Below are 25,629 nucleotides of genomic sequence, written 5' to 3'. Positions count from 1 at the left end.
CAAATTTCCCTAGCACGTCCTTGAGTACTTCAGATAGTGGACAGGGCTCTACACCCTCAACTGGAGGCTCCACCATATCCACTATTGGCTGGGCCGCTTCAGGTATCTCCTTCAGAGCGAGTTTAGCAGCTTCCAGCTCAGCTTCACGCTCCAGGATGGTCTTCATGGCATTGACCAAGTTGACTTTACCATCCTCATGCAATTTCCTCTCTTTCACTAGGTGATGTTCTAGATTTTCATATTTTAATACTAGATTATCATGCTGATCAGCTACCCGTTAATGCTCGTTCTTCCAATCTATGACTTGTCCCAGGAGGTCTTCATTTGACTTTTTGAGCGTTGCACAAATAATACACAAGTGGATCAGTATTACAAACAGAATTAGTACTCGAAATCCAACAAGGAGAGCAATTACCTTTCGTTTGATGGTTCAATGATTTGTTGCGCCCCTTAAGAGGGTTTTTTTTCCTCCTCGAGTTGTTGGATCCGGTTACGATACTCAGTAGCAGCTCCATCATACTCCATCAACAGTCGGTAGGAGTACTCCCTCTCCTTGGCAAGTACTTTTTCAAGGGCCTCAGCATGGACTACTTTATCCCCATAGCCTTCAAGTATCTGAGAGTTGCGGTGGGAGCGTTTGATGACATCCTGCGCCACACAATAAGTACTCGTATCAAGGCATGGGTACTAATTGCATGTTATGTGTCAATGGAAGAAGCTAGGATCAAGCATACCTCTGCGTAAGCACCGATACGGCGGTGCATCTCCATCACTCCAGCAACCACATCCACGTGCAATATAGGGTCATCGATCAGTTGGATATCTTCAAGACAAATTTCTCAAGCCAATAAAGGATCCACATGAGCTTCAGAATCAGTTGTGCTAAGTAGAATGGCAAGGTTTGTCAATGGACCTGGCTCAAAAGACGCGTCAGCAGCCATGACTTCCAAAACTGTCGCTGTTTCAATTTCCACCTTTGGCTCGGGGGCTAGAGAATAGCCACAGTGCCAGAGGTAGTCACCGCCACTTCTTTGAGTACTTGTCGCTCGGGGGGCTAGCACTACAACGTCAGTCAAAGATGATATGACATCTTGCATTAACCCTGCTTTAAAAGACATAGCAGCCGGACTACTTGTCACCGCAGGCTGATTCTCCGGCTGTGGACTTGCTTGGACTGAGAGGCTACCGCCATCAGTCATGGACCTCAAGCTAGGCCCTGCAAGGTCCATATCAGAGGATTTCTTGCATAAGACAAATCTTTAGAGACACAACAAGTTGATCATGTGCTTCAATTAGTACTCAAAGGAGTAGCAAGACATACCTTGTAGATCTCCTCAACTTCAAAGAGGGTTCTCCTGTAACGCGCAACAGTTTGATGGTAGGAGACGGTCTCTTTGGCGCGGTTTGAATGGTTGCAGCACAATGATTGCCAGCCTTAGCCACCACCTCTATTGTTCGAGTTATTCTTGCGCCGGCAAGGTCCACCACCAATCCAGATGTGTTGCTATCAACAGCAACAAGAGGCTCCGGATGATCTTCCATGTTGATCACCTCCTTGATGACCAGCAACCTATCTTGCACAGCAAGAGCAGCTGGCTTTTCAGCATCCATTGCCAGCTCGAGTACCTACAAACCACCAATGTCATCTTGAGCAAACACGGTGGTGATATTAGAATCGCCTACTGGGAGTACACGATCCTTAGGATCTTGTTCTTCCTCATAAGTAATTACCGTGGGAGGCACATCTTCTGCGGTGATAGACTTCTTCACGGCCCGTTTTGCTGCAATGGTTCGTTTCTTCTTTGGTGGCAGAGGGATTGTGGCTTCAAGCTCATCAGCAGCCAAGCAGTTCCTTGCTCTAGAAGAAGGCCCAACCTTAACAGATGGCTGAGCCTTGACTTCATCTGTGGTGTTAGAGCCAGTGCCGCTAGAGGACTCAATATTTTCTCCTCTTGGTCATCATCACTCTTAGCACCCTCCACCGTATGCACGTGAGGAGCAGCTTCACAAGTATCTTCCGATCTAGGAGAAGGAGGAGCAAAGAAGTACAAGCTAATATCTTCTTGCAAAGAAAGACAAGGTAGTGAACCCAACAACTTCAAATAAGTACTTGGGGGCTATGGCCACAGGTACTTACAGGCTTTGGTGGGATGGCGGTGTTGAATTCCCGCACAGTAGTTTGGATCTCGCCCACATTTTTGAACATCCGCTTTCAGCCTCACCATAATTTCATATTTACTAAGCTCATCAGGAGAAAGTCTGGATGGATCATTGACACCAGTATACTCATAACCCCAGTGGCATCGCTGCTGCAAGGGCTGGATTCATCGCTTCATAAAATAGAAGGCTACTCTCCAACTCTAGTGAGCCCTTCTTACTTCAGCTTGGCTATTGTATCAATGAGATCAGGTACTTGGAGGCAATCCCCATGTGTTGGCTCATCAAGCCACCGGTTATTTCGGATCATGATTTCCAATGTAGCACCACTTTTCTTTCCACCCGGCATAGGAATATATTAGCTCATAAGCACGATATTGGTTGTTGTGCTTCTCCTGCATCTGGATGCCGGCTCCTCCAAATACCTGAGTGTGATCCTTCATCGGTTGTGGCTTTACACGGAAAATTTTTTGGAGTAAATGGAAATGGGGCCTGATTACCAGAAAAGCTTCATAGAAATGAACAAAAATGGCAATGTGGAGAATTTCGTTGGGTTTCAGATGAACCAGCTCCAACTTATAGTAATCCAGAAGACCCCGAAAAAAGTTAGAGGTTGGTAGTTGTTGGGGGAAATATTAACGACCTCCTAATGCCGCTTAAAGCAACAGTCATGAAGGCCCAGGCCCACCTGCGGTAATTACGATTACCGCCGACCCAGTAGTGGCAGAGAACATCCCACTCCATCTCGCCCGACCTAGGGCCCCGGGGTCCGACAATCCCGACCCCTCGATGGCGGGACTCCGCCTCGCCCGACCGCGGTCCCAGGGTCGGGAGCGCCCGACCCCTCACCGCAAGGCTCTGCTTCGCCCGACCCCGGGCGTAGGGGTTCGGACTCATCCCGGCCCACGAGACAAGTGTCCACCTCAGGCGCAGACCGACGGACAAGGGCGTGGATCTTGTGGGACCCCAGCGGTCTCGCCATAAATGCACCGCGACTCTGGCATGCAGAAAGGCGCCCGCGCCCCTCGACGTGACCCACCACAAGTACCCGAGCGGAACACTGTAGCCATGACCGCACAGGCTACAGTGGCCACAGATCCCTCTGATTCGCAGCAGGGCACTCATGGCTTGCGCCGCCCGGAGCAGGAGGAAGTCGCGCCCGTCCTCGCGCCCCACGCATCCGGCGACAGGGACGCGACGTCCGCCTTCCGCGGGCCATCAGCAGATGGTGGGATCCGCCGCCTCCCCCAACGGACACAGGTGCCACGACGAAACACCATCATCGCGCATGGCGGCGACAGCTGTCGAGGAGACCATTGACGGGACGCGACGGCGGCCGTCCTCCTCCAGCAGACGCGCTGACAGGAGCCGAAGACCGGCGAGGGCGCCGGTGGCCTGGGGACTTGGTACCTCTCCTTGTGTTGTTTTCTACCTAGCTTTGTTTATCTCTTTTACTTCTCCTGACAGCCGGTCTCACCTGTAACCTCAGTGGCCTCCTTGCGCTATAAAAGGAGAACCGGGGGCCTGAGATATGGGGGGCTTCCAAGCAAATAGAACACACCCGCACCCACTTAGAGCACGAACGCACTCTCAAGAGACCTAGGATTGGTTCCCTCTCTCGCACTACTGTAACCCCTACTACAAAACCCCGCGTGGGTAACACAAGCATCTCCCGATACTGGACGTAGGGCCTTCCTTTGCCCGAACCAGTCTAACCCCGTGTCTCCCACGCCACCATCCGAAGCCTTATGCGCATAAAAGAAATTTACTAGTCTAAGTCTCGATCCGCAAATCTTGACAACGACAATAGTGCAAGATAGCGCTCGATGAAGTGAGCAAAAATTACCGTTTCATTGGAGTGTTCCTCCAATGGCCATGGATTGCTGTAGGCGGATCTCCAACTAATGACGTCCTAATTTTGGAGCAACTTGGCAGCCACAAGCACATTTATCTCCTCCTCTTTCAAGGATGACCACTTCCAAGCGCAAGCAGGAGATGGCGTCACGGTCTAATCGGTTTTTCCGTACTTCGGTGTTGGCAACTTAAGATCTTTTTCCTTACCAGGTCCTTTCATCTTCTTCTATCGCATAAGCGCAGGGGCTGAGTGTGTTGGAGGTATGCCCTAGAGGCAATCATAGAGATGATGACATTCCATTTGTATCCATGATTTGTATGTTATGTTCATTGAATATCCATTGAAGGCTACTTGAATTGATTTGCAATTATGTGAATTGTATGTGAAACTCTTTACTTGTATGGTTATTCTAAAGTTGTCCCTAGTCGGAGTTCATGTGAGGACACACATGAATATTAGACTAGCACATGTATTAGTTGATGACTATGTTTCACAAGTCATGGACATGGAGATGTTGAACTAATAATGTGGACACATGTGGAGACATGTGTTAGGACTGACCCAACACGAGAAGTAGTTCTCTCTTTAAACAACATATACGCTTTGTCCTTAGACCTGAGATTGTCGCATGTATTCTAGATGTGGATTGACCTACTTAGGGGCTATCAAACGCTACGCCGTAACAGGGTAGTTATAAAGGTAGCTTTCGGGTTTGTCAAGAAGCATGCTATGAGACATGGTCAATCAAGATGGGATTTGCCCCTCTCTGATTGAGAGTGATATCTCTGGGCCCCTCGAGTGATCGGATCCGAAAATGCATGGCCATGCTACGTACGGTTAAGAGTTAACCTACAAAGGGATTCCGAATCACAGGATCGAGAAAGAGCGGTCGGCTTGAAGCTAGACCAAATATCGTGAGGCAAAGGGAATAGCATGTATATTATGTTGTGATGGTTCGTCTGATATGATCTTCGTGTGCGTATAGGAGTTGGCACGTCTTGCTAGAGGCCGCTACCGACTATTGGGCCGAGTAGGAGTACTCGGGCCATGTCTATACATATCCGAACCCAAAGGGTCGCACACTTAAGGGGCTGGAAGCCCAATTCGGATTTGATCCGAGTTGGATTAGGTTTAGGAGTACTAATGGGCCTCGGATCCAGAGGCCCATCAGGAACCCCTATAAATAGAGGGGTGGGGGCGCCCTAGGGTTTCACACCTTTTGGCTGAACACACTTGCCGCGCCTCCCACGCCCTCGCCTGTTGCAACTCGCGGATCTAGCAGTCCGGCTTGCGACGCTTCCTCCCTGCACGTGTGGATACCTTGGAGGTGTTGCGCCTGCAGCACTTGGACGAGCCATCGACGAGCCGCCGACGAGCCACGACGAGCCGACGACGAGCCGCGGTACCGGAGGCGATCTTGCTGCACGTGGACGAGCTGCTGAGGAGCTGCTGGACGTGATCAACTACGTACGACTACGTTGATCGACTACGTACGACTACGTGATCGTCTTCTCTGCACCGACGCATATCTACATCTTCCGCACCAGTAGTGCGTCGAGTGGTAATCCCGTGATCCTTATACGGCAGTTCTTCCTGGTTATACGCGGTAGAAATTTTGATTTGCGCTAGCGTAGCCTACCTCGTATCCCAACAGAGTGGTTGGGTCAGCAGCACTAGTGCTCGAAGATTGGGCAGTGGTGGCACTAGGGCTATAGTGTGGAGATTGGAAGGGCAACTGGCAAAGGTGAAACGGAAGGGATAACTTCCTCTGTTATTTATCACAGCGGCGCAGTAACAATGGGCGCAAATAAAGGGATTTCAGTTTTCGGGATCTGCAGATTTCGGGGCACCGGAATTGGCAATTACCTTTATTTTTGGAAGAGATAAGATTTCCTTTCAGAGATGGTCATGCTGACAAGAGGTTGACCCTTATACCTACTAAACTAGTCTGTAAATGGCTCGAGGGCTGCATGCCACATGTCCATCAACAAAAAGTTTTATTTCTCCGGGATTTAAGGGGAAAGTGACGCAAATTAAAGATTGACCCTCAACAAGATTCTTCGATTCAACCTAAGGCTCGGGGGCTACTCCATATGGAGTGCCACTTTTGTCGCACTTCCATATAAAACTCAAGGTTGAAAGATACAAGACTAAAGATAAATGAGGCTTGAGTACATTCTAGCCGCATGGCAGTCTTTTGGGTACCTTTGAAGATTCAACTAGATGAAGTACTCAAAGAGCACCGAAACTAGTCGTGACGTCTACAGACATACTCAGAACTGCTGCATTTGACTAAAAAGTACTTGGGGACTTGTCATACATACATCTATGGGCCTACTAGAAGGTTTGGATAGTCCTAAATATGGGGCTGGACATCGAGACGCATCTGACATGGAGACTATGGCACATGACAGTATAGTCTACATGGAAAGAAAGGAACTAGTCAATGATTAGGAAAAGTACTCATGGCAATAAGAGTAGAACTAATCTAGTCGAATCCGACTATTATTCTTGTAACCAACCGACCTGCAACCCTGCCCCAGCAATATAAGGTAGGGCAGGGACCCCCTCCAAATCAATTCAATCCAACCAACACACAGGACGTAGGGTATTATGCAATCTAGCAGCCCAAACCTGTCTAAATCGTGAGTATGCGTTTAACTTCGAGTTCCTGATCTCGACGAGCCCCACTATCCAAAACACTACCTCGCGCACCCCCCTCAGTAGGTAAAGCATCATTGCAAAGGCAGAGTGCTACCTAGCTAGTGCTTAGAGTAGGGAGAGAGTGAGGGATGTTCAGGAGGAGTGCTGGGGTGTTGGCAATCTCCTCCTAGCTTGTACCTCTACGGATGGTGGCTTCCTTCAAAGTACAGTAAGCTAGTATTTGTGATTCCCTTCTATAGTGTTATACTTGGTTGCATGAGTAGTCTTATTCCCATGCTATGTCTTTATGCTTGGTTTATATGCTCGCATGCTAGTCATATACCCTTGCTATCATAGTATAGGCTTGAGTGCTGTCATGTATATCTATAGTATACACTAGTAGTTTGTATAGTTGAGTGAGATCAATTTTCTTACTCGCGGGTTCGTTGCTCCATATTCATACGGAGTGTTGTATGTTTGCTACGGGATGTCAGACGTAGTTAGATTGCAGTAGTGATCAATAGCATAGACGTGGTGTCTCCGCTATGGGTTATCCTTCGTTTTCCTTATATGCCACAAGTTGCTAGAGGTAGGCCGTAGGTGGTGACAACCCTATTGGTCCTTTGTAATCCTCCACATTCGGATATAGCGTAGAGCCATTGGCCGGAGGCGCCTGACTAATTCAAGGTAAGCCGATGCCCGATGCCTTGGTTTATTTTCTCATTTGAATCAAGCTTGACGACTTACCTGTTCAGATTTGAAGATTTTCCTACAGGGGTTAGTCCACATATACAACCAAGATCTATGAAAGCATTAACTCTAAGGTTCATTAATTAAACTCGACACCATGTCTAATTTGATTAAAGGAGACGTTTTAACCTAAGCACCATGCTTAATTTAAAACAGCCAATGAACGTACATCGGTCAAACATTCTTTCAAACCGGAGCATACAAGCATAGATAAAGGAAGCATGAAAGCATGATCAAGTGATATTCAAGAGGAGAGACAAACATGAGCATAAGACTAGTGAACTTCGGGCTACCTCCCGAATGGGCTTTGTTTAAAGTCAAAAGCTGGACATACCTGACAGTACTTACCATAGCGTTTGGGTGATGAAAAATTTAGAATCGCCACCATGGTAACTCCCTTTTTTCATTTTTGTTATTTTATTATTTTTGTAGAGAAAGATACAACAACTAACACCTTCTCTAAACCAAGATATGGTTTGGCATAAAAGGAACTTACTCGGGATACTCACATACCTCCCCCACAATTAGAGTTTGGATTGCTGGGCAACAGAACTCAAGTGACAATTGTTCCATCACCAAAACTTACCAATGTGTCGTATTTGATGTAGCTCTCATGTTCTTAGGCATCCCTTGTCCATCGAACCTTTTAATCTCCACCTGAAATGGTTAGTGACAAAAAAATACCCGAAGGAAAACTTACCCTACAAACATGTTCTTGCTTTTATTCAAAAGGAAAATAAATGATACTCAGGGCTATCTCTAGGCAGTGCTTTGTTTATGGTCAAAACCTCGACCATGGGAACATCCTCTTGCAGCTATCATTGGTGATGTGTTCCCTTCTCACCACCAACTGTTGGTGTGCCATTGAAGCTTTAGCTACAAGGTTAATGCCATAGTGCATCCACTAAATTTGCAATGCTTATGGTAAACATATGCATCTACAACCAACCTTCTAAACATTTTGCAAAAGAGGACCTTAAGGTGGTTGTAGCCCTTGAATGCACTTGTGGTGCATAGCGTGGCTGACTCTTGAGAGGCGTTAAACAAGCATGGTTCTTGTGGTGTTTCAAAAATGAAGCTCCCGTCCTCATTTATGGAATCCTTTTATTCGGACTCTAGAGTTAGTGCCTCATGAAATTCCATGGCCCATGGGGTCTCCATCTCAAGAAATTCTTCATAGGGTCTCTTCCAAGTCGTACTCTTTGGGGGCAGAAGGTTCTGCACCCTCAAATTAAGCCAACTCAAATGATACGAATGGAGATACACGCATCACCTTCTCAAGCTAGTTTTGCTTGGGATGAGGCTTTGCCATAGGATTTTCTAAGCAAGAGGTAGTGGTAGCAGAAGTGGTTTCCCTAAGCTTTTCAGCTAGGCTCCCTTGAGATGCACCTTTCCCGAGAAGTTTTTCTAACGGGAAGTCTAGGAGAAGATCAAAATCAATGATAGGACATATATGGAAATCTAAGCGCACCTCAATTTTGCCTTTGATTATTGGCACGGCCCTCACAATCCCCCAACATTCAAAGAAGAGTCCCGAAGGATCTTTGAAGAGTTTGTCAGTCAGGGCTAGAAGCTTGTTACCCACAAGAGTGTCCATGAGGTATTCAGATATGATACAAGCCTCGGCAGTAGGGTCATGAAAGGCTTCTACGGCAGTTCCCCTCATCATAGAACAAGGGATGGTCATGGAAGGTGAGCTAATCCGAATTGCTTTGGAAGAGCGCTTTACCTCCTTTGACCGATCCATCATGGTATGGCATGGTCGGCGGCACTCTTGGAGGAACATCTCAGCATCCTTGCAGCGGTTGTGCCCATGCTGGTGCAGCTAAGCAGTTGAGCAAGGATGTCGCGCAAGCACCGACTGCCCCGTCCAACCATGCACCACTACATCTTTGAGCTTCGCAAGTGAGAATCTCATTTCTTTTCTCTGTAGTTCCCTCCAATTTTCTGAATCTACATCTGCTTCACCGGATAGCTCTAGAGCGGAGCCTAGTTACACCTAGATGTGGCCAGGCCCCCATGCTGCTCGATTATTTTTTTATCGAACAGTAAATTTCATGGTGTATTTTGTTAGATTTGAGATCCTTCTCCTATCTTGGCTGCTCTAGATCTATCTGCAAGGCCAGCATCTGCATTTCTATGGTCATGGTACATTCTGTTCCTTATATCTAAGATACTAACCAAATACTTACTGTGCAGGGCCTAGTACCACATTCCTACATTGCTGAAATTCAATCACATGTCGTGGTATGTAACGAAACAAGTGATTACCCTACTCCTGTATTCTTTACTTTATTCAGTTGCTTTGTTTAAGATTGAAGTTTGACTTCTGTTCCTTTCATTTGTAGGCTGAAATATTGAAAATAATCCTTGGGGTTGCAATACCAAATTCTAGTCCTCATGATTTGCAGTCAAGTGCCTTCCTTGATTTTGTGGTCGTGCAGCCAGCCTCAGCTACAACCTTAAGACTTGAAGTTTCTTTGGGAGGGCTACAAGAAGCTGCAGGACTAAGACAACAAGTTGTTGAATAGGAGCAAATGTTAAGCGACTTGAATATGAAGGCGCAAGCTTTAGATGCAGCAATGAAAATGTAGTCTCACTACAAGGATTTGACCCTTTTAGCACCACTTATTTTCGCAAAACCACACATTTGGTTGCAATATTTGGTTCTATGGCAACCAACGGCATAATTGGTAGCGATATATGGGCCTTATGGCCACAAAAATTGTGTGTTGCATTAGTTATAAGCTCTGTTGCAAGAGGGAGGCGCTAATGCTACAATGGAAAAGGTGGTTGCAAGTATGGGTTCCTATTGCCATGACTAGTGTTGAGTTGTGATAATATTGATTTTGTGTTGCGATAGCTAGGTGTTGTTGCTACCATTGTAAAGTTGGTTGCAAGTAGCTGTGCATATGGCCACGGTGTAATTACATCGTCTCAATCTTGACCTGCGTTGCAAAAGCTGTTGCTATATTGCATCTAAAAAAAGATTAGTTGCAAGTAGTTGTGAATATGGCCACGATGAAATTGTGTTGCTTTAATCTTGTCCTGTGTTGCAAAAGATCTTATTATATTGCATCGAAAAAGTCATTCGTTGCATCCGTTGAGGTTCTATTGCCACTAGCATCATATGTGGCTACATTTGAGTATATTTGGTTGCCAGAATAATTTTTATTGCCACTAAAATTTATTCGTTTGTATTGTATATCATATACACTAGAGTCTGGAGCGCGCCCCTAGTGTGCTAATCTTTCGACCAATTACGTAAAATCTTCATTAAAAGGCTTGATATTCGTGCACCAGTGTCAAGAATGTGATATATTTTGGGGAAAAAATAAAATTGGTGGCTCTAATTAGGTCATTGCATATGTTTATGTTTAGATCTATACTAGGATCGTGCCGGTACATTGCTACAGACAAAACAAATTTCATCTATAAGCATCAAACATTATCGTGTGAAATATTTACTTCTACAAACGCAAACATGCGAAATGCCCCCAATGAGTAATAAAATAAGCAATAAGTAGTCGGAGCAGGGAGCAAAATAGATGTACATATGAGTAATAGAAGCTGATAGAGGAAAACCAAAACAAAGAAAAATCACCTAGAAGCTGACAGGGAGCAGGGAGCATTTGAGTCGATGTGTACAAAACATTCACAGAGACAAGAATTTTCAACACCAACACAAATATGTATGCCCATAACAATATTTGAGTTCAATATTTCACAGGTACTAAGCCTTCAATTAAAAAAATCACACCAATACTTATAGAATCATATTTATGTAAAAAACTCATCATCCTGTCCTTGGCCTAAAGAATTGACAGGTGCAACATGTCCATCGTCGATGTAGGTGTCATCATTATCATCACGTTCATCAACTAAGTCTTCATCATTTGGTTCTGGCACAGGTATAGCTTTTTCAATGACCCTAGCATCTCCAGTCACTCCTTGGAGGTCATTCCTTGCCCAATTTATCAACACTTCATGTTGGCTAGAAATATTCATGGCCTCCACACTGACGTCAAGTAAGTCAATATCAATATGTCCTTGTTGTTCAGTCTCTTCTAGTTCTAGCATGGAAAACAAAGTCCTAGGCTTCATTCTAACAACACTGCTCCAGTTGGATTTATTTGCACATTTGACATAAAAAACCTGCTCAACTTGAGTCCCCAAAACATAAGGATCATTTACATATCGACGACGAGTTGTATCAATATCTATAATCCCATATTGATCTTTACTGTACCCTCTACTTTGTTCTTAGTAGCGGCAGGAACGTCGTACCAATCACACTCAAATAATATGACTTCTTTTTCACTAGGAAAATCTAATGTGATTATCTTTTTAAGGACACCATACCAATCCATATTTCCTGTACTATCATCACCCTTCACTAAAACTCCAGAATTTTGTGTACTAAAGCTGACCTCTATAGAAGCTGTTTGAAAAAGAAAATCATGGATGAAGCATCTGCTGAAAACACGGGCCATATAATGGGGACCCTGAGAAAGGGCATATAACTCATCACTAATCTTCCATTTTGCATAAACTACCTTCATCTGCACTCAATTCAAATAAATAAATAAGACAATTTCTATTTTTTTTACATGTATATGACAACATTGCTCACCTTACGTTCAAACCACCCAACAAAATGCTCCCTATTATGCTTATTAACGCCATGTGCACTAGTTCTTCTCATTAGCTCCTTATCCTCACTATATATTATTGGTTGGAACAAACAGATTACATTAGTGCAACATTAATCATGAGTAATATTCTACTCTTACTTATGTACTATGAAAAAATACAAAAACACAAAATAGGTGGTAGTAATAGCTTACTTAATCCATGGAATTGCCTCGTCACAGTTTGATGATATGTAGTGCCACATTTGCAGCATGTCGAATCTAGAAATAGGCTCAATTTTGCAGCCTTTCTTGCTATAGTCGATGTTCCCAAATATGCTAGGCCTAGCCAGTGGTTCATTCACAGCGCTGCTCTGATGACGCGCTGGGCGATTCAGCTTCATATCAATGTCTTCTAGGAAGCGAGAGCAGAATGTCATGCACTTCTCTGAGATATATTCCTCCACTATTGAACCTTCTGGTTGTGCCTTGTTTCTAACATATCCTTTAAGTGTACGCAGATACCTCTCGATCGGATACATCCACCGATAACACACTGGTCCTCCAATTTTAGTCTCCTCAACTAAATGAATAGGCAAGTGCATCATAATATCAAAAAATGCTGGTGGAAATATCATCTCAAACCGACATAAAGTCTCTGCAATTGAAGAACTTAGTTTTTCAATGTCACTTTGCACCAGCTCCTTTGAACATAGCGCATTGAAAAACCTGCTAAGCTCAATCAATGGTCTAGCAACATCTTCAGGCATTATGTGGCGTGCAACTAAGGGTAACAGTTTCTGCAAAATAACATGATAGTCATGTGATTTTAGTCCAGAAACCTTACAACCATTGACATCCACGCATCTCTTTATATTAGACGCGTAACCATCGGCATCCTCACTCCTTCTAAGAATGTACATAACATTATCTTCTCATCCTTGCCTAAGGAGTACAGTGATGGTGGCAAAGTATACTGACCATTCTCTAGCACTGGATCCTGATCTTGCCTTATCCCAAGATGTTGCATGTCAAGCCGCGCCTCGTCACTATCCTTACACTTACCATCTATGTCAAGCAACGTTCCAATTATGCTCTAACAGATATTTTTCTCGATGTGCATAACATCCAAATTATGCCTTACAAGCAATTTTTTCCAGTAAGGCAGCTCAAAAAATATACTCTTCTTCCTCCAGTTGTGCCACCTACTCTCTTCTTCACACTGCTTCCTCTTCTTTGTGGCTATCCCAAATTTTGGTTGCTCAAAACTTTCATAATGTTGTATAACCTGTGCACCAGTCAATGGCACAGGTGCCTCCCTCATCTCTGTCTTGTTGTTGAAGCTGTTTTTGTTCCTACGCCACCTATGGTTCTGAGGTAGAAACTGGTGATGACCCAAGTAGTAGTGCTTCGACCCAAATTTCAACCATAAGTAGTCTGTATCTTTGTGGCAGTATGGACATGCAAACTATCCTTTAGTACTCCAACCAGATAGCATGGCATAGGCAGGAAAATAATTTATGGTCGATAGTAGAAGTGGACGAAGAGTAAAATTCTTCTTCACCTTTGCATCCCATGTTTTAACACCTTTAACCCACAATTCCTTCAGCTCATCAATTAGGGGTTGCAAATAGACATCAATATTCATTCCACGAGATTTTGGCCCTGGTATCAACATAGACATCATCCAATATGATTGTTTCAAACACAACCAAGGAGGCAAGTTGTAAGGGATTAGGATGACAGGCCATGTAGTGTATGCAACATTCAACATCCCTAATGGATTGAAGCCATCAGCTGCAAGACCGAGCCTTCAATTGCGAGGGTCTGATGCAAAATTCTTATACTCACCATCCACATGCTGCCATGCCAACTCATGCACCAGTTCATCCTTGTGCCAACGCATCAGTGAAGATGTTGATGCTCTCATATACAATCTTTGCAAACGAGGAATAAGTGGAAAATAACGAAGGATCTTACAGGGAAAACGCTTCTTTCCACCACCAGTGACAACAAGATCATCCTTTTCAGTACCCCCGGTCTCTTTCCACCTAGACTCACCACATGTTGGACAGTTATCCTTTTCAGCATAATCCCCACAAAATAACACACAGTCATTCACACATGCATGAATCTTTTAGGAGTCAAGGCCAAGATCTCGAACAACCTTACGTACTTTTTCCAAGGAAGTTTGGATACAGTGGCCATCAGCGAGCACAAGCAAGAACAAGCGAAGTATGTGCTCCAAGCCACTGTTACTAATACCGTGCATGCACTTAATCTGAAATAGCATGACAATGAAAGAAACCTTTGTAACCTCCTTGCAACCTGGATACAATTCCTTATTTGCCTCTTCTAGTAACCGATAAAGTTCCTTTGCACTCTCATTTGGCTCTTCCTCATCATTTCCTATGACTTCTCCATGTATAACACCGCTGATCAGTGAAGAAACCAGTTCGTGGGAACCATCCACATGACCTCTTGTGCCTTCATCAGTGTTGTCCCTGTCAACTAAAGGCTCACCATTACCTTCTCCTCGGATGAAACTACCATCAAACCCTCTCTGTGCCACGTGAGTTCGAACCTCTTTTTCAGTTCGATAAGACATGCAACAGCATCGAGTACATGGACATGGAGCAGTTTCTTCTTTAGATGTGCCTTCAAATATACTCTGAACATAGTTCTTGAATCCTATTTGCCATTCAGAAGTAAATCTGGACATACGCATCCACCTCCTATCTTCATCTGACATTCTTCACACTATCAAAGAACAAGAACAACACCATCTTCCCAAAGAAGTACTCCCTCAACAACCATGACAAACATTAATTAACAAGAATATCCACCCGAATGATATATGAGCAATAATAAAGCATCACAACCCAAGCTAAGGAGCAATTAGTAAAACATTCCCAACAACCGTGCCATCCACAACTACCGTTCAACCAACTAAATCTTCGAGAAAAAAACTTACATGTGAACGGGGCCATGCAATGACATAGCCAATAGCATCTATTAGTGTACGAATGTCATAAATAGGTCTAGGTATCATCTTATCAAAGAAGGCTAATTACATAATGGAAAAACTTAATTAAACACTTGACTCGAATAGTTTCTGGAGGCCCTTAGCGGACCGTCCGCTGTACAAGTCGCAGACCGTCCGCTCCCAGCGGACCGTCCGCCAAATTAACTGCGGACCGTCCGTTGTTCAAACACCGGCAGGAATAGTTTCTGGAGGCCCTTAGTGGACCGTCCGCTCCCAGCGGACCGTCCGCCAAATGAATTGCGGACCGTCTGTTGTTCAAACACTGGCAGGAATAGTTTCTGGAGGCCCTTAGCGGACCGTCCGCCAACTGAACTGTGGACCGTCCATAGTTAAAACACCGGGCAGCCGCACCAGCCGTAACAGCTTTGCTCTATCTATGCGCCGCGACAGCTGCGGCGGGCACCGCATGGCGAACGGCGGAGGGGAAACACCTCGTTGGCCTAAATCTTTGTGTCCACCTGCACAGCCCCACAACTAGCTCCTGGATTAGATCCAATCACACGGCAACAACCCTTCGGTGCCTCTTTCCAGAAACCATGCGTGGCAGTGGCATAGGTTTTGATGCTAGGTCAAGCGACGACACGGAGACCACGACGGCGGCTCGATGGACACACCCACGGCTGCTTCCTCCGATGCCATACGCAAGCGCGCCGTGATGCCGCCTCCTTCATCCATGCATCCATCTTCCACGCTTCAGTCTACTTCACAAGAGAGGCGCCATCCTACTAAGGAAGCCGTCGTCCAGGAAGATGACAGCGACGACTACGGTGATTGCTCAGGGATGCTATGTTTTCTCTACAGCAGGTACGTATACATAGTATATGCTACTATTGGTGTTAGTTGGTGCACGTGATGGGTATCGGCCTGATCGATCCGAGGGTTGTATACATTGTAGAAATTGTATACGTTGTAGAAATTTTGACATGCTAATCAAGATAGAAGTATGCCTTCTGGATTAACTTTTTTGCTTAGTATAAAGAGATCTAAAATGTTTATATTTGGATTAGTATCTGGTTATTCTTTTCTAAAATTTAAGTTTATTCAATCATCACCTGCTGGCACAATATTTTTCCTCTGATAATCCTTTATTCTAGCCTTTATATAGGGTGTGTTCTACTTGATCCAAGATTTAGACAACGTGGAGTGGTACTAGTTGATCCAATATTTTGGAAGTAAGCCATTCCAGGTTCGTCGGTGTCCAGTTTCTTTTGTGATTCCACTACTAAATATAATGTAATTAATAGAGCACTGCTTGTTCACATTTTGCAGAAAATTAGCACCAGGAACTCTGGAATCCAACAGAAGGTGAAGACTAAGCAACTCACGGGATCAAAATCATATTCCCAAATTAGTTTTGAACAGGTGATGACAACATTAGCTAAGCTAATTACTTTCTTAAATGGTTGTTACCTAATGCTAAATTGTTGTCATCTCAGAGAAACAAGGGTAATGGCCAACAACCTACTGATTTGCAACTTTGGATGACTACTCACACCAAGGATGGGCAATGGTCAAATGAAGACTCTAGTGATATCTACATGAGTGTTTGTATATGATTGCACCTTTAAATTTTAGCATGTTTCAAACTTATTTTGGAACTATTTGAAATTACATGCTTCTAATTTATTTCTCATGTTTCACTTAGGAAAATGCCTGCATCCAAGTTACAGAGGCAGAAAAAGGGAAGGGTAGGCCCTTCCTTACAGTTGAGGAGGAAAACACAGTTTTCCAACTCAACTACTCTAAAACTCTTGGAATAAAGTCATATAGATGTCATGGACGTGGATACATGGCGAAATATCCAACAAGAAATGCTCTACTGAGACATAGAGAAGAAGATGCAACCCGTACTAAAGTTTTAGTTCGACAAGAAAGAACGCAGCACCAACAAGAGGTTGAAGAATTAAAAGAAAAGCTTGAATTTGCAGTTTCAACAAAGGAAAGAGACAAGGAAGAAACTAAGAAACAAATTGAAGAAATCAGGGAAGAATTCCGGTCAACACTACAACAACAAATACAATTAGCATTGTAGCAGGTAATAACTTTGGACCACGTTTCTCCTTTTTTGGCTCCTCTATTTTAGCTAATGTTCCTTGTCTTTTGGGTTGCGCAAGCTATCCCAGGAACCATCAACACCACACAAGCTCCAAATGGACCAAGTGTCAACAACAACTTCATCACACCACCATGCATATAGGATGCGGCTATAGAGGTAATACAAATACAACAAGGTTACTAACAGAAGATGCAACATGTTTACATATAAAATGCAACTTGTTCACATCAAAGCTTTCATTTTGGCAGAATAATGAACCAATAAGCGTGTTGACCACAAAAACGTTAGTTGATGAAGGTACTACCATGACAACAAAGACTAGTGCAACCAGGACTCTTTTTCAGAAAAAGAATGGTTCCAATGGGTCATTGAATTATGTTTCTACCCAACAACTATTGAGGACTCGTAATCAAAAGAAAAAACAGCAGGTATGAATACCAATGTGATTTGTCTTTGAAATGGTGGATTTGCTTTGTATGATATGTCAATAAAGTTCATCAAGCTGGTGGGGATCTTGTCATCTCAAACGGTATATGATATTATTGCGGAGTGTTCCTTAATTTAGTTTATATCTTTACTATGTCACTATGATCATTTAGTTTGCACGTGATTAGTTATTCCATGCACTTAATCACCAAGGTTCCTATATTAAATTAATAAATTATATGTGTTCATGAATTGCAGGAAAGCGTGGATAGCTAAAATATTTAGAGAAAGCTTTATGCCTATATGCTAGTGATGGATAGCTAGAAGAATGAAGAATTATAGAAATTTTTATTGGTGATGGCCGGTGCTGATGGGGCATGAAGAGATCAATAAGAGAACTCATATTTAGTTTTATTTTATTATGCCAAACATAGTTACAAACTTGTAGTTAGAGAACATGTTTATTATAGCAGTACTATGTTCATTGTGTTATTACTTTGGTTGAGATATATATTTGAAGTTAATGAAGGTTTGAGTTCTTATATGTGATGATGAAATATATACTTATGGCACAATTATTTAGTAACAACAATTAAATTTCTAGCTACAAAACGAAATTAAAAAGGTACTGGCCAAAATGCCCTCGTTGCAACAAAGCACTACGCAACCACCGTTTGTTGTTGCAATATACATTATTGCCACAAACCTTATGTGTTGCTATAGGACGTGTCTACCACCAACAATGATTCGTTGCATTTTCCATCTATTACCACCAACAATGATTCGTTGCATTTTCCATCTATTACCACTAACAATGATTCGTTGCATTACTTTTTATTGCTACCAGGAAGTGAACGTTGCAATTGTGACTCTAGCCACCAAATTTGTTACGTTGCAATATTTATTTGATGCAATGGAGCATATTGCATGGCAATATGGCCATATTCCCATGTAACTACGGGGTGACAATAAACCTATTTTGTGACAAATTTGTTCATAGCAATACTGTCATATTGCAGCCATCTATTTCATTGCAACAATAATTCATGCAACCATTCTATTGGTCTCAATATCCGTGCTTGCAACCAAATCGCAGTTGCGTTAGTTTTTTATGTGCATTGCAAAACCACCATATTGCAACACCACTCCAAAAGGATGCAAAAACCTATTGCACCATTCCAAATGCAACCACCTGTCAACGACCATACATGCAACCAAAATAGCCATATTGCAACCCAATATAGGCGTCACGATAGGGCTGGATCCTAGTAGTGTCTGAGGAGTTTGAGAGTTGAGAGAAACTAAGTACCTCCTTCGTCAATTGCTAAACTTCAGATGGTAAGGTCAATGTGTTTCTTAGGCATCAGCTCATGTCCTCGCAGCTGCTTGTGCTGGTTTGTGAATATTGTGTATAGTGGTATGTGCTCAATGTATTTCTAGGCTAGCTTTGTTCTTAGTCAGAGAGATATCATGTATAGTGGTATGTGATATCTTATGGACAATATGCTTGTGCTTGTTATTTGGTCATGAATGATAATGCGTGAAGTATGATGAGAAATATTTATTTGTATGTGTGGTATGGACAAATTAATTGTGCTGTCAATTACAGAATTGATTTTTACGTAAAATTAAATTAGATTATATTATAATTAAGCACTATGTGGGCTACATCTAAAAATAACTAGATCCAAAATTTCATGGGCTTGCCCCCTCAGCCCATTATTTTGTGTTCCCAAACAAAGTTAGGACGTCAGCATATGTTGCGCTTGATCCAACAAGAATTTGGCCTAAACCAAGTTATGATGTCAGCAATTATTGCGCTCCTCCAAGAAGAATTGGGCCTAAATTAATCTATGATGACAACAATTATTGGGCTTGGCACAACAATAATTGGGCCTAAATCCATCCATGACGACAACAATTATTGGGCTCGATCCAACAAGAACTGGGCCTATTTCAATTTATGACGAAACAGCTATTCACAACCGTCATGCCACATCCGATTATGGTCCGATGTGGCATGCTACGCAGGAGCCAATTTATGATGACTTGTGGGACAAATTTTCATTCATCATTATCTAAGTGACGCACTGAAATAAGGAACGTCACTAGTCGTGGTTTATGGTGCTCGACTAATGATGAAGGGTTCTCGTCACTCTCGCTTCATAAATCACAGTTTATGACGTAAAAAATGCGTTTATGACACCTTTTGGTTTGTCATAGACTGGAAGATTTCTTGTAGTGAATGCGATTAATGGATGATACCCTCATGTGCCCATCCAGTGGGTATGTATACTACAAATTTGCATCGGTTAGAGTGTATTCTAGATTAAGTATCCACAGAAAAACCTGTTGATGGTAGTTAGCATGCCAAGTTGTGAACTGCAAGTGCACGAATCATCGTAGCATCTCCCTTAGAGTATTCCATCCAAGGTTTATCAATCTATGGATCTGCAGCGAATTGACTAGAGCTCTCTATCTAGCTAAACAGATCTAATCCTATCATGAAGCATGAATTGTTAGTACCCGCATGCTGTCACCACACAAAGATAATCACACCGACTTCCTATGCACTACTAAGATGTATCTGCATGTCGGTGTTTTATACCCCGCAACCTACAGAGGGATATCCGAGGTAGTAGATTGGTTGATGGGGGATCATCGGACCTAAAACTTGAAGTTAAAAGCGAGTACACAAGACACAGATTTATACAGGTTTGGGCCACCAGAGTAGCGTAATACCCTACGTTCTATTTTGGTGTGTTGTATATTACGCCTTGCGCTTGGGTGTTATTTGTTATTGAGGATTTGGTCCTCTGTCGTGGATCTATGAGGTCTTGGCCTACCGATCTAGGGACCATTGCCCTCCTTTCCATACTCGGGGGGCGGGATTACTAGTCAGTTATGAGGAGGAGTCCTAGTAGGATTACAGTGAAATTCTACTAGGAGTCCGCATTCTTCCTTCCTTGAAGGTACTGGGGATCTATCCCTGATAAGCCCACGAGTGCTTCATAGTCGAATGCAGCAATTTTTGAGTACTTTTCAGATTCTCGCTGAATAGTTTAGTGCTTCTCGAGTACTTTTTCTAACTGAATCTTCAAAGTTCTTCAAAACTACCATGAGGCTATGGTGTGCTCAAACCCTTGATCGTCTTGATTTTGTAATCTTCATTGTGATATGGAGGACGGTGAAAGTCGTACTTCATATGGAGTAGTCCCCGAGCCTTAGGTTGAATCGAAGAATTAGGCTAAGGGTCAATAAAATCTAGAATCTTCTTCTTTCATCTTGAAAAAAATCAACTGTTGGGTGTAGCTTATCAACCCCCAGGCTTTGGAATGATTAAAGAATCAATTGAAGGGTCTAGCGAGCTTTAGTCTTCATGCCAATTGTCATCTGAGTAGTTTTGTGGCATCCAGCCCCTGATCTTATGCGTCAGGTGAGCCGTAGGAGCCATGTTGAGTAGTTATTTGGCGCTTAGCCGCTGAGCTTGGAAGCTAGCTTAGCCATTGGAAATATTTTGAGTAGTAATTGGCGCTTAGCCCCCGAGCCTGGGAGCTAGCGGAGCCATTGGAGGTACGCTGAGCGTCCTAGAGAGTCGTCGCCGAAGCTTGACCTGCAAAAAGATATGCATACATTATGTAGCATATTTATAGAATTTTGAAGATACTATCGAAATTTATTTAGTAATGAATGTAAATATTGTATGTCATGCTCTTATTTCTGCCATATTTCTCTCAAGTAGTTAGCTTGTTATGTTTATCCTCTCAGTCCCTGTTTAGGTATTGACACTGCGTGTGAGCTCTTTGTCTCGTGTACGCGTACTGGCACTGCTACTACGGAGATCTTTGTCTCGTGTCCTAGCATTTAGGCATGACAGAAGGTCCAAGGCTTTCACGAATTGAGGCGTGTTCTGCTCGAGGATATTAGTGACCACTAAGAGAAGATAGTGAAAATAAGTAGTCAGCATTGCAACAAAAAAGATTGTGCATAAAGTAGTCAGTGAGACTTTTCTACCTTTTTGGCGAGGACAGTGCGTGTTGCTGTGTATAGGATTTGTGTTTTCTTAGGGTGTAGTCGTTGCGAGCCTCCAGCACTCAGTGCACCAAACCCATGGCTGTAGCCTCCGAAATTTGATGTACCAAGCCTGTTGGCGGACCTTCCAGAACTTAGTGCACAAAACCCATAGCTATAGCCTCCGTAATGTGGTATACCAAGCTTATTGCTGCTAGTTAAAATGCCCAGAAATAAGTGGCAAAGTGTAGCTTTGGAGGGTAATTTCCATCGAGAGGCGTACACAAAAAAGTACTCGGCACGTTGCCCTACATGCGAAAAACAAGATGGAAAAATTATATAAAATAATTAAAAAAGTGACTTAGCTTGCTTCATGGATGATTGTTGTCGAAGCTGGAGCGATTGTTGATGAAGCCAACTAGTTGGAGTCAATTCCGACTAGTTGTTGATAACATGGAACCCACCCACGACTAGTTTTCTAGTCGAGAAGAGTAGTCGAGGTAGACCATCCTCGACTAGTTTTCTAGTCGAGATGAGTAGTGGAAGTAGTCATTGGTGACTTGATGCGGTGAGACGTCGGGGTAGTAGTGCTCGCGTACATCTTCTATGTACGTTAGGCTATGATTTTGAGGTCTTGTGTTAGCCTTCCATATGCGTGTAGCGCAAATCCCTCAAAATTGCTTTTTACGGAGAGTAGTCGAAGCTGATTATTGGCCTCAATCCACGCATGACTGTAACAGATCTTTGTCATCTTGGGAGCGTGGGTCCCTCAGTCTGCCTGATCTCCCAACTAGAATCAAATTTGCCTCTGCCTTGATTGACAAGCCGTATACAACAGCCTGTGATGGAAACCGACTCGATCTTGACTGGAATGTGGAGCGCATTGATTATGTCTCGGCGTAGATTTGTCTACTTGGAACCCCAACTCGGTGACTTGCTTCTTGTCGAGTAGATTGATCTTGGTGATGAGGTCCCGCAAACTCACCCGATGATCTCGACGATCACCCTTACCTTGCACGCTAGATGTTGTCGTTTTATACACAGCAACCTACCGAGGGGTATCCCAAGGTAGTAGATTGGTTGGTGGGGGCTTGTCGGACTTGGAACTTGAAGGTAAAAGTGAGGACACAAGACACAGATTTATACAGGTTCGGACCACGTGAGTAGCATAATACCCTACGTCCTATTTTGGGGTGTCGTATATTGCGCTCTCAGCTTGGGTGTTGTTTGGTATTAAGGATTTAGTCCTCTGTTGTGGTTCTATGTGGTCTTGGCCTACTAATCTAGGGACCCCTGCCCTCCTTTCCATACTCCAGGGGGCGGGATTACTAGTCGGTTACAAGGAGGAGTCCTAGTAGGATTATAGTGGAATTCTTGTAGGAGTCTGTATTCTTCCTTCCTTGCGGGTACTAGGGATCTATCCCCAATCCCCGACACCGCAACACATGGACTAATCACCACAATTACATCTATTCCTACTAAGAATATATGCTAGATAAACATATGAGAATAAGCATGCATCACAGTAGATTAAATTAAGCACAAGATTAGATTGATACCACCATCGTGTATACATAAGCCTTGATGATCACAAGGCATAGCTCTAGACCTCCACCATGGCTTTCCCATGCGGAGACGACCATGGCGGCTAGGGTCTAGCCTAAGCCATCTCCTAAATAACCTCAAAGACTTGCAGTGGCCCTCAACTACCTTTGGTGTGTGTCCCTCTATTCATCGACTTCTGGTGGATGGATCTGCGTGCTCAATGAAATGTCAGAGTATTTATAGTCTGGAGAGCGCGTGAGAGGAGAAAGGAAAGAAATTTGAAGGTGAGAGGAGCAAGGAAAGCCCCAGGCCAATCGGCCTCGGGGTCCAGGCCGATCGGCCTGGTCCTTCCTCATAGCCTCTCGCGCCCTCCTTCATACCCAAGTCTTCTTAGGTGTCATGGAGGCTTATTTTTACTTGCATGTTAGCCTGCCACGTTGATAGTTTTGGGTTAAGGTTGATCTTTGATTACTTTCCAAATCTCTGCTTGATCCTCTTTGATCCCGAACTCATCTTGTCATATCTTTATAAACTTAGCCTTTAAGTAATCTTGGAGGAGTCCTTGCTAAAAATGAGCATAAGAGGAGCCCAGGGGACTCTAGGCCGATCAGCCTAGGCCCTTTTTGGGCCCGTTGGGCTTCATCTATCTCTGGTTCATCGCTTGTTCTGAGGTTTATCCAATTATGCTCCATTTAGTCCAATTTCCTGAAAAAACATAATATGCTCCAAAATACATTGCATATGCGAAAATGGGGTTATTTCATGTGCCCAGTGGTGGGTTAGTAAAAGAATATGTATGAAAACACCACTTAAATGGTACTAAAAGTGTGTAAATAACGAGCGTCAACAATTCCCTTATGCTTAAACCTTGGTCATCCTCGAGCAAGTCCAGGATACTTGCTTAATCAATAAATCAACATTGCCTTTCGATGCCATCCCTGCACATAGTTATACATAACAAGACACATTGCTCTCTCAAGTATTTAGCTCTTAAAGTTCAAGTTGTGTCCGGCTATTTTTCATCATGGAAGATAGACTAGCAATAAAGAACATGCCACTAGATTATTTTCAACCTATTCTACTCATATATGAAAGTGGAAGGCTTATGTGGAGGTTGGTGGGTCAAAACAAACCTAGCAAAACATTATATCTGAAATATTTTCAAACTAAGAGAGATATATTGAGATTACTGAGACTTATCAAAAAGGTCATGGAAAATAAATGTTGGAGAGGGAGAGGGATAAGAACACACATTTAGATAAGTGGACATGTGCAAGTGGCAAATGAATGATCCCGAGGCATAACTGAAGTCCTCATTATCGGATTGCACATGGTTGGAAAAATAAGTATGGATCAATCCTTAATCTTAAGAGCATTGGGAGCTTTAATGAGACTCAAAGAACTGAGGCATTTTATTTTTGTTCTTCTACTTATTTTTTTCTTTTTCATTTCTATTTATTTTTGTTTGTTCTTTCTTTCTTTTTCCTCATTTTTCATTCTTTTTCCTCATTTTTTTTTTCATTTTGCTCCTTAGAGCTTCTTGCAACATAGTACTTTACTCGGCAGTAGTCAGAGATAATGCATTGACTCCTCCCCCATGCTTAGGCGATGCTCGTCCCCGAGCATCAAAAGGTAGAAAGATAAATTGTTGATGTAAGTACCAAAATGTTCGATCTTCTGCAGAAAAAATTATTTCATTCCTCTAGAGGGACTTCCACACAAAATTTAAGAGGGAACCGAGGGGGAAAACCGCAGGCCAATCAGCCTGAGGGTGTCCAGGCCGATCGGCCTGGCCCTTTCTAGCCTCTGTTTTCTTCGCTTGTTATTCTCCGTATTGGTGGACACCTCCAGGTCTTGATTTTCTTGAAAAGGCACTGATTAATCTTCTAAATCTTTGTCGAAATATTTTTTTCATACTCAATAATAGGTTGAGGTGAAGGAGATAGTCACAAAAATGATAATTTGGATTTAGGTTGGATGCCTAGCGAGTTTTATGAAATTTCTTGTGTAGAAATTCACAATGCATGGACAGAAAGGCGAGCAAGAAAAAGGTTTACACAAAGGAGATGGCCAGCTGCTAACTTTCATACCACATAAATCAATCTTAATCTAACTCATGAAAATATAAGTTTGCAATCTAAAGGTTTCATCATGAAAGATCATGCATGTATATAGGCTCTGGTAGGTAGAACTTTGCAAGAGATTCACAAATGTAGATAGCATATGAATTAGTTTTAAATAAAAACAATTCAAGTTATCAGGTCATTAGAAAACTTAAATCAAAGAGCAAGTTAGAGTTTGTGGTTCTAGAGTTTAGTCATTTAACCTCCACAATTAAAAGAGCCGGTATTTAATCAATTTAAGTTCATTGAATAGAGAGCAATTAGTCAAGTCATATACAACATTGTGTAGGTAAAACAAAGCGGCAATCTTTATCATTTTTCCATAAGCAAGATTATACTAAAATTATAAACATCGTGGTGAGAACAAGGTGATGGTGATCATGATT

Source organism: Setaria viridis, chromosome 1 (assembly GCF_005286985.2).
Source record: "Setaria viridis chromosome 1, Setaria_viridis_v4.0, whole genome shotgun sequence".
Lineage (NCBI taxonomy): Eukaryota > Viridiplantae > Streptophyta > Magnoliopsida > Poales > Poaceae > Setaria > Setaria viridis.
The sequence above is the reverse complement of the archived record's forward strand: the minus strand, read 5'-3'. Positions refer to the sequence as shown.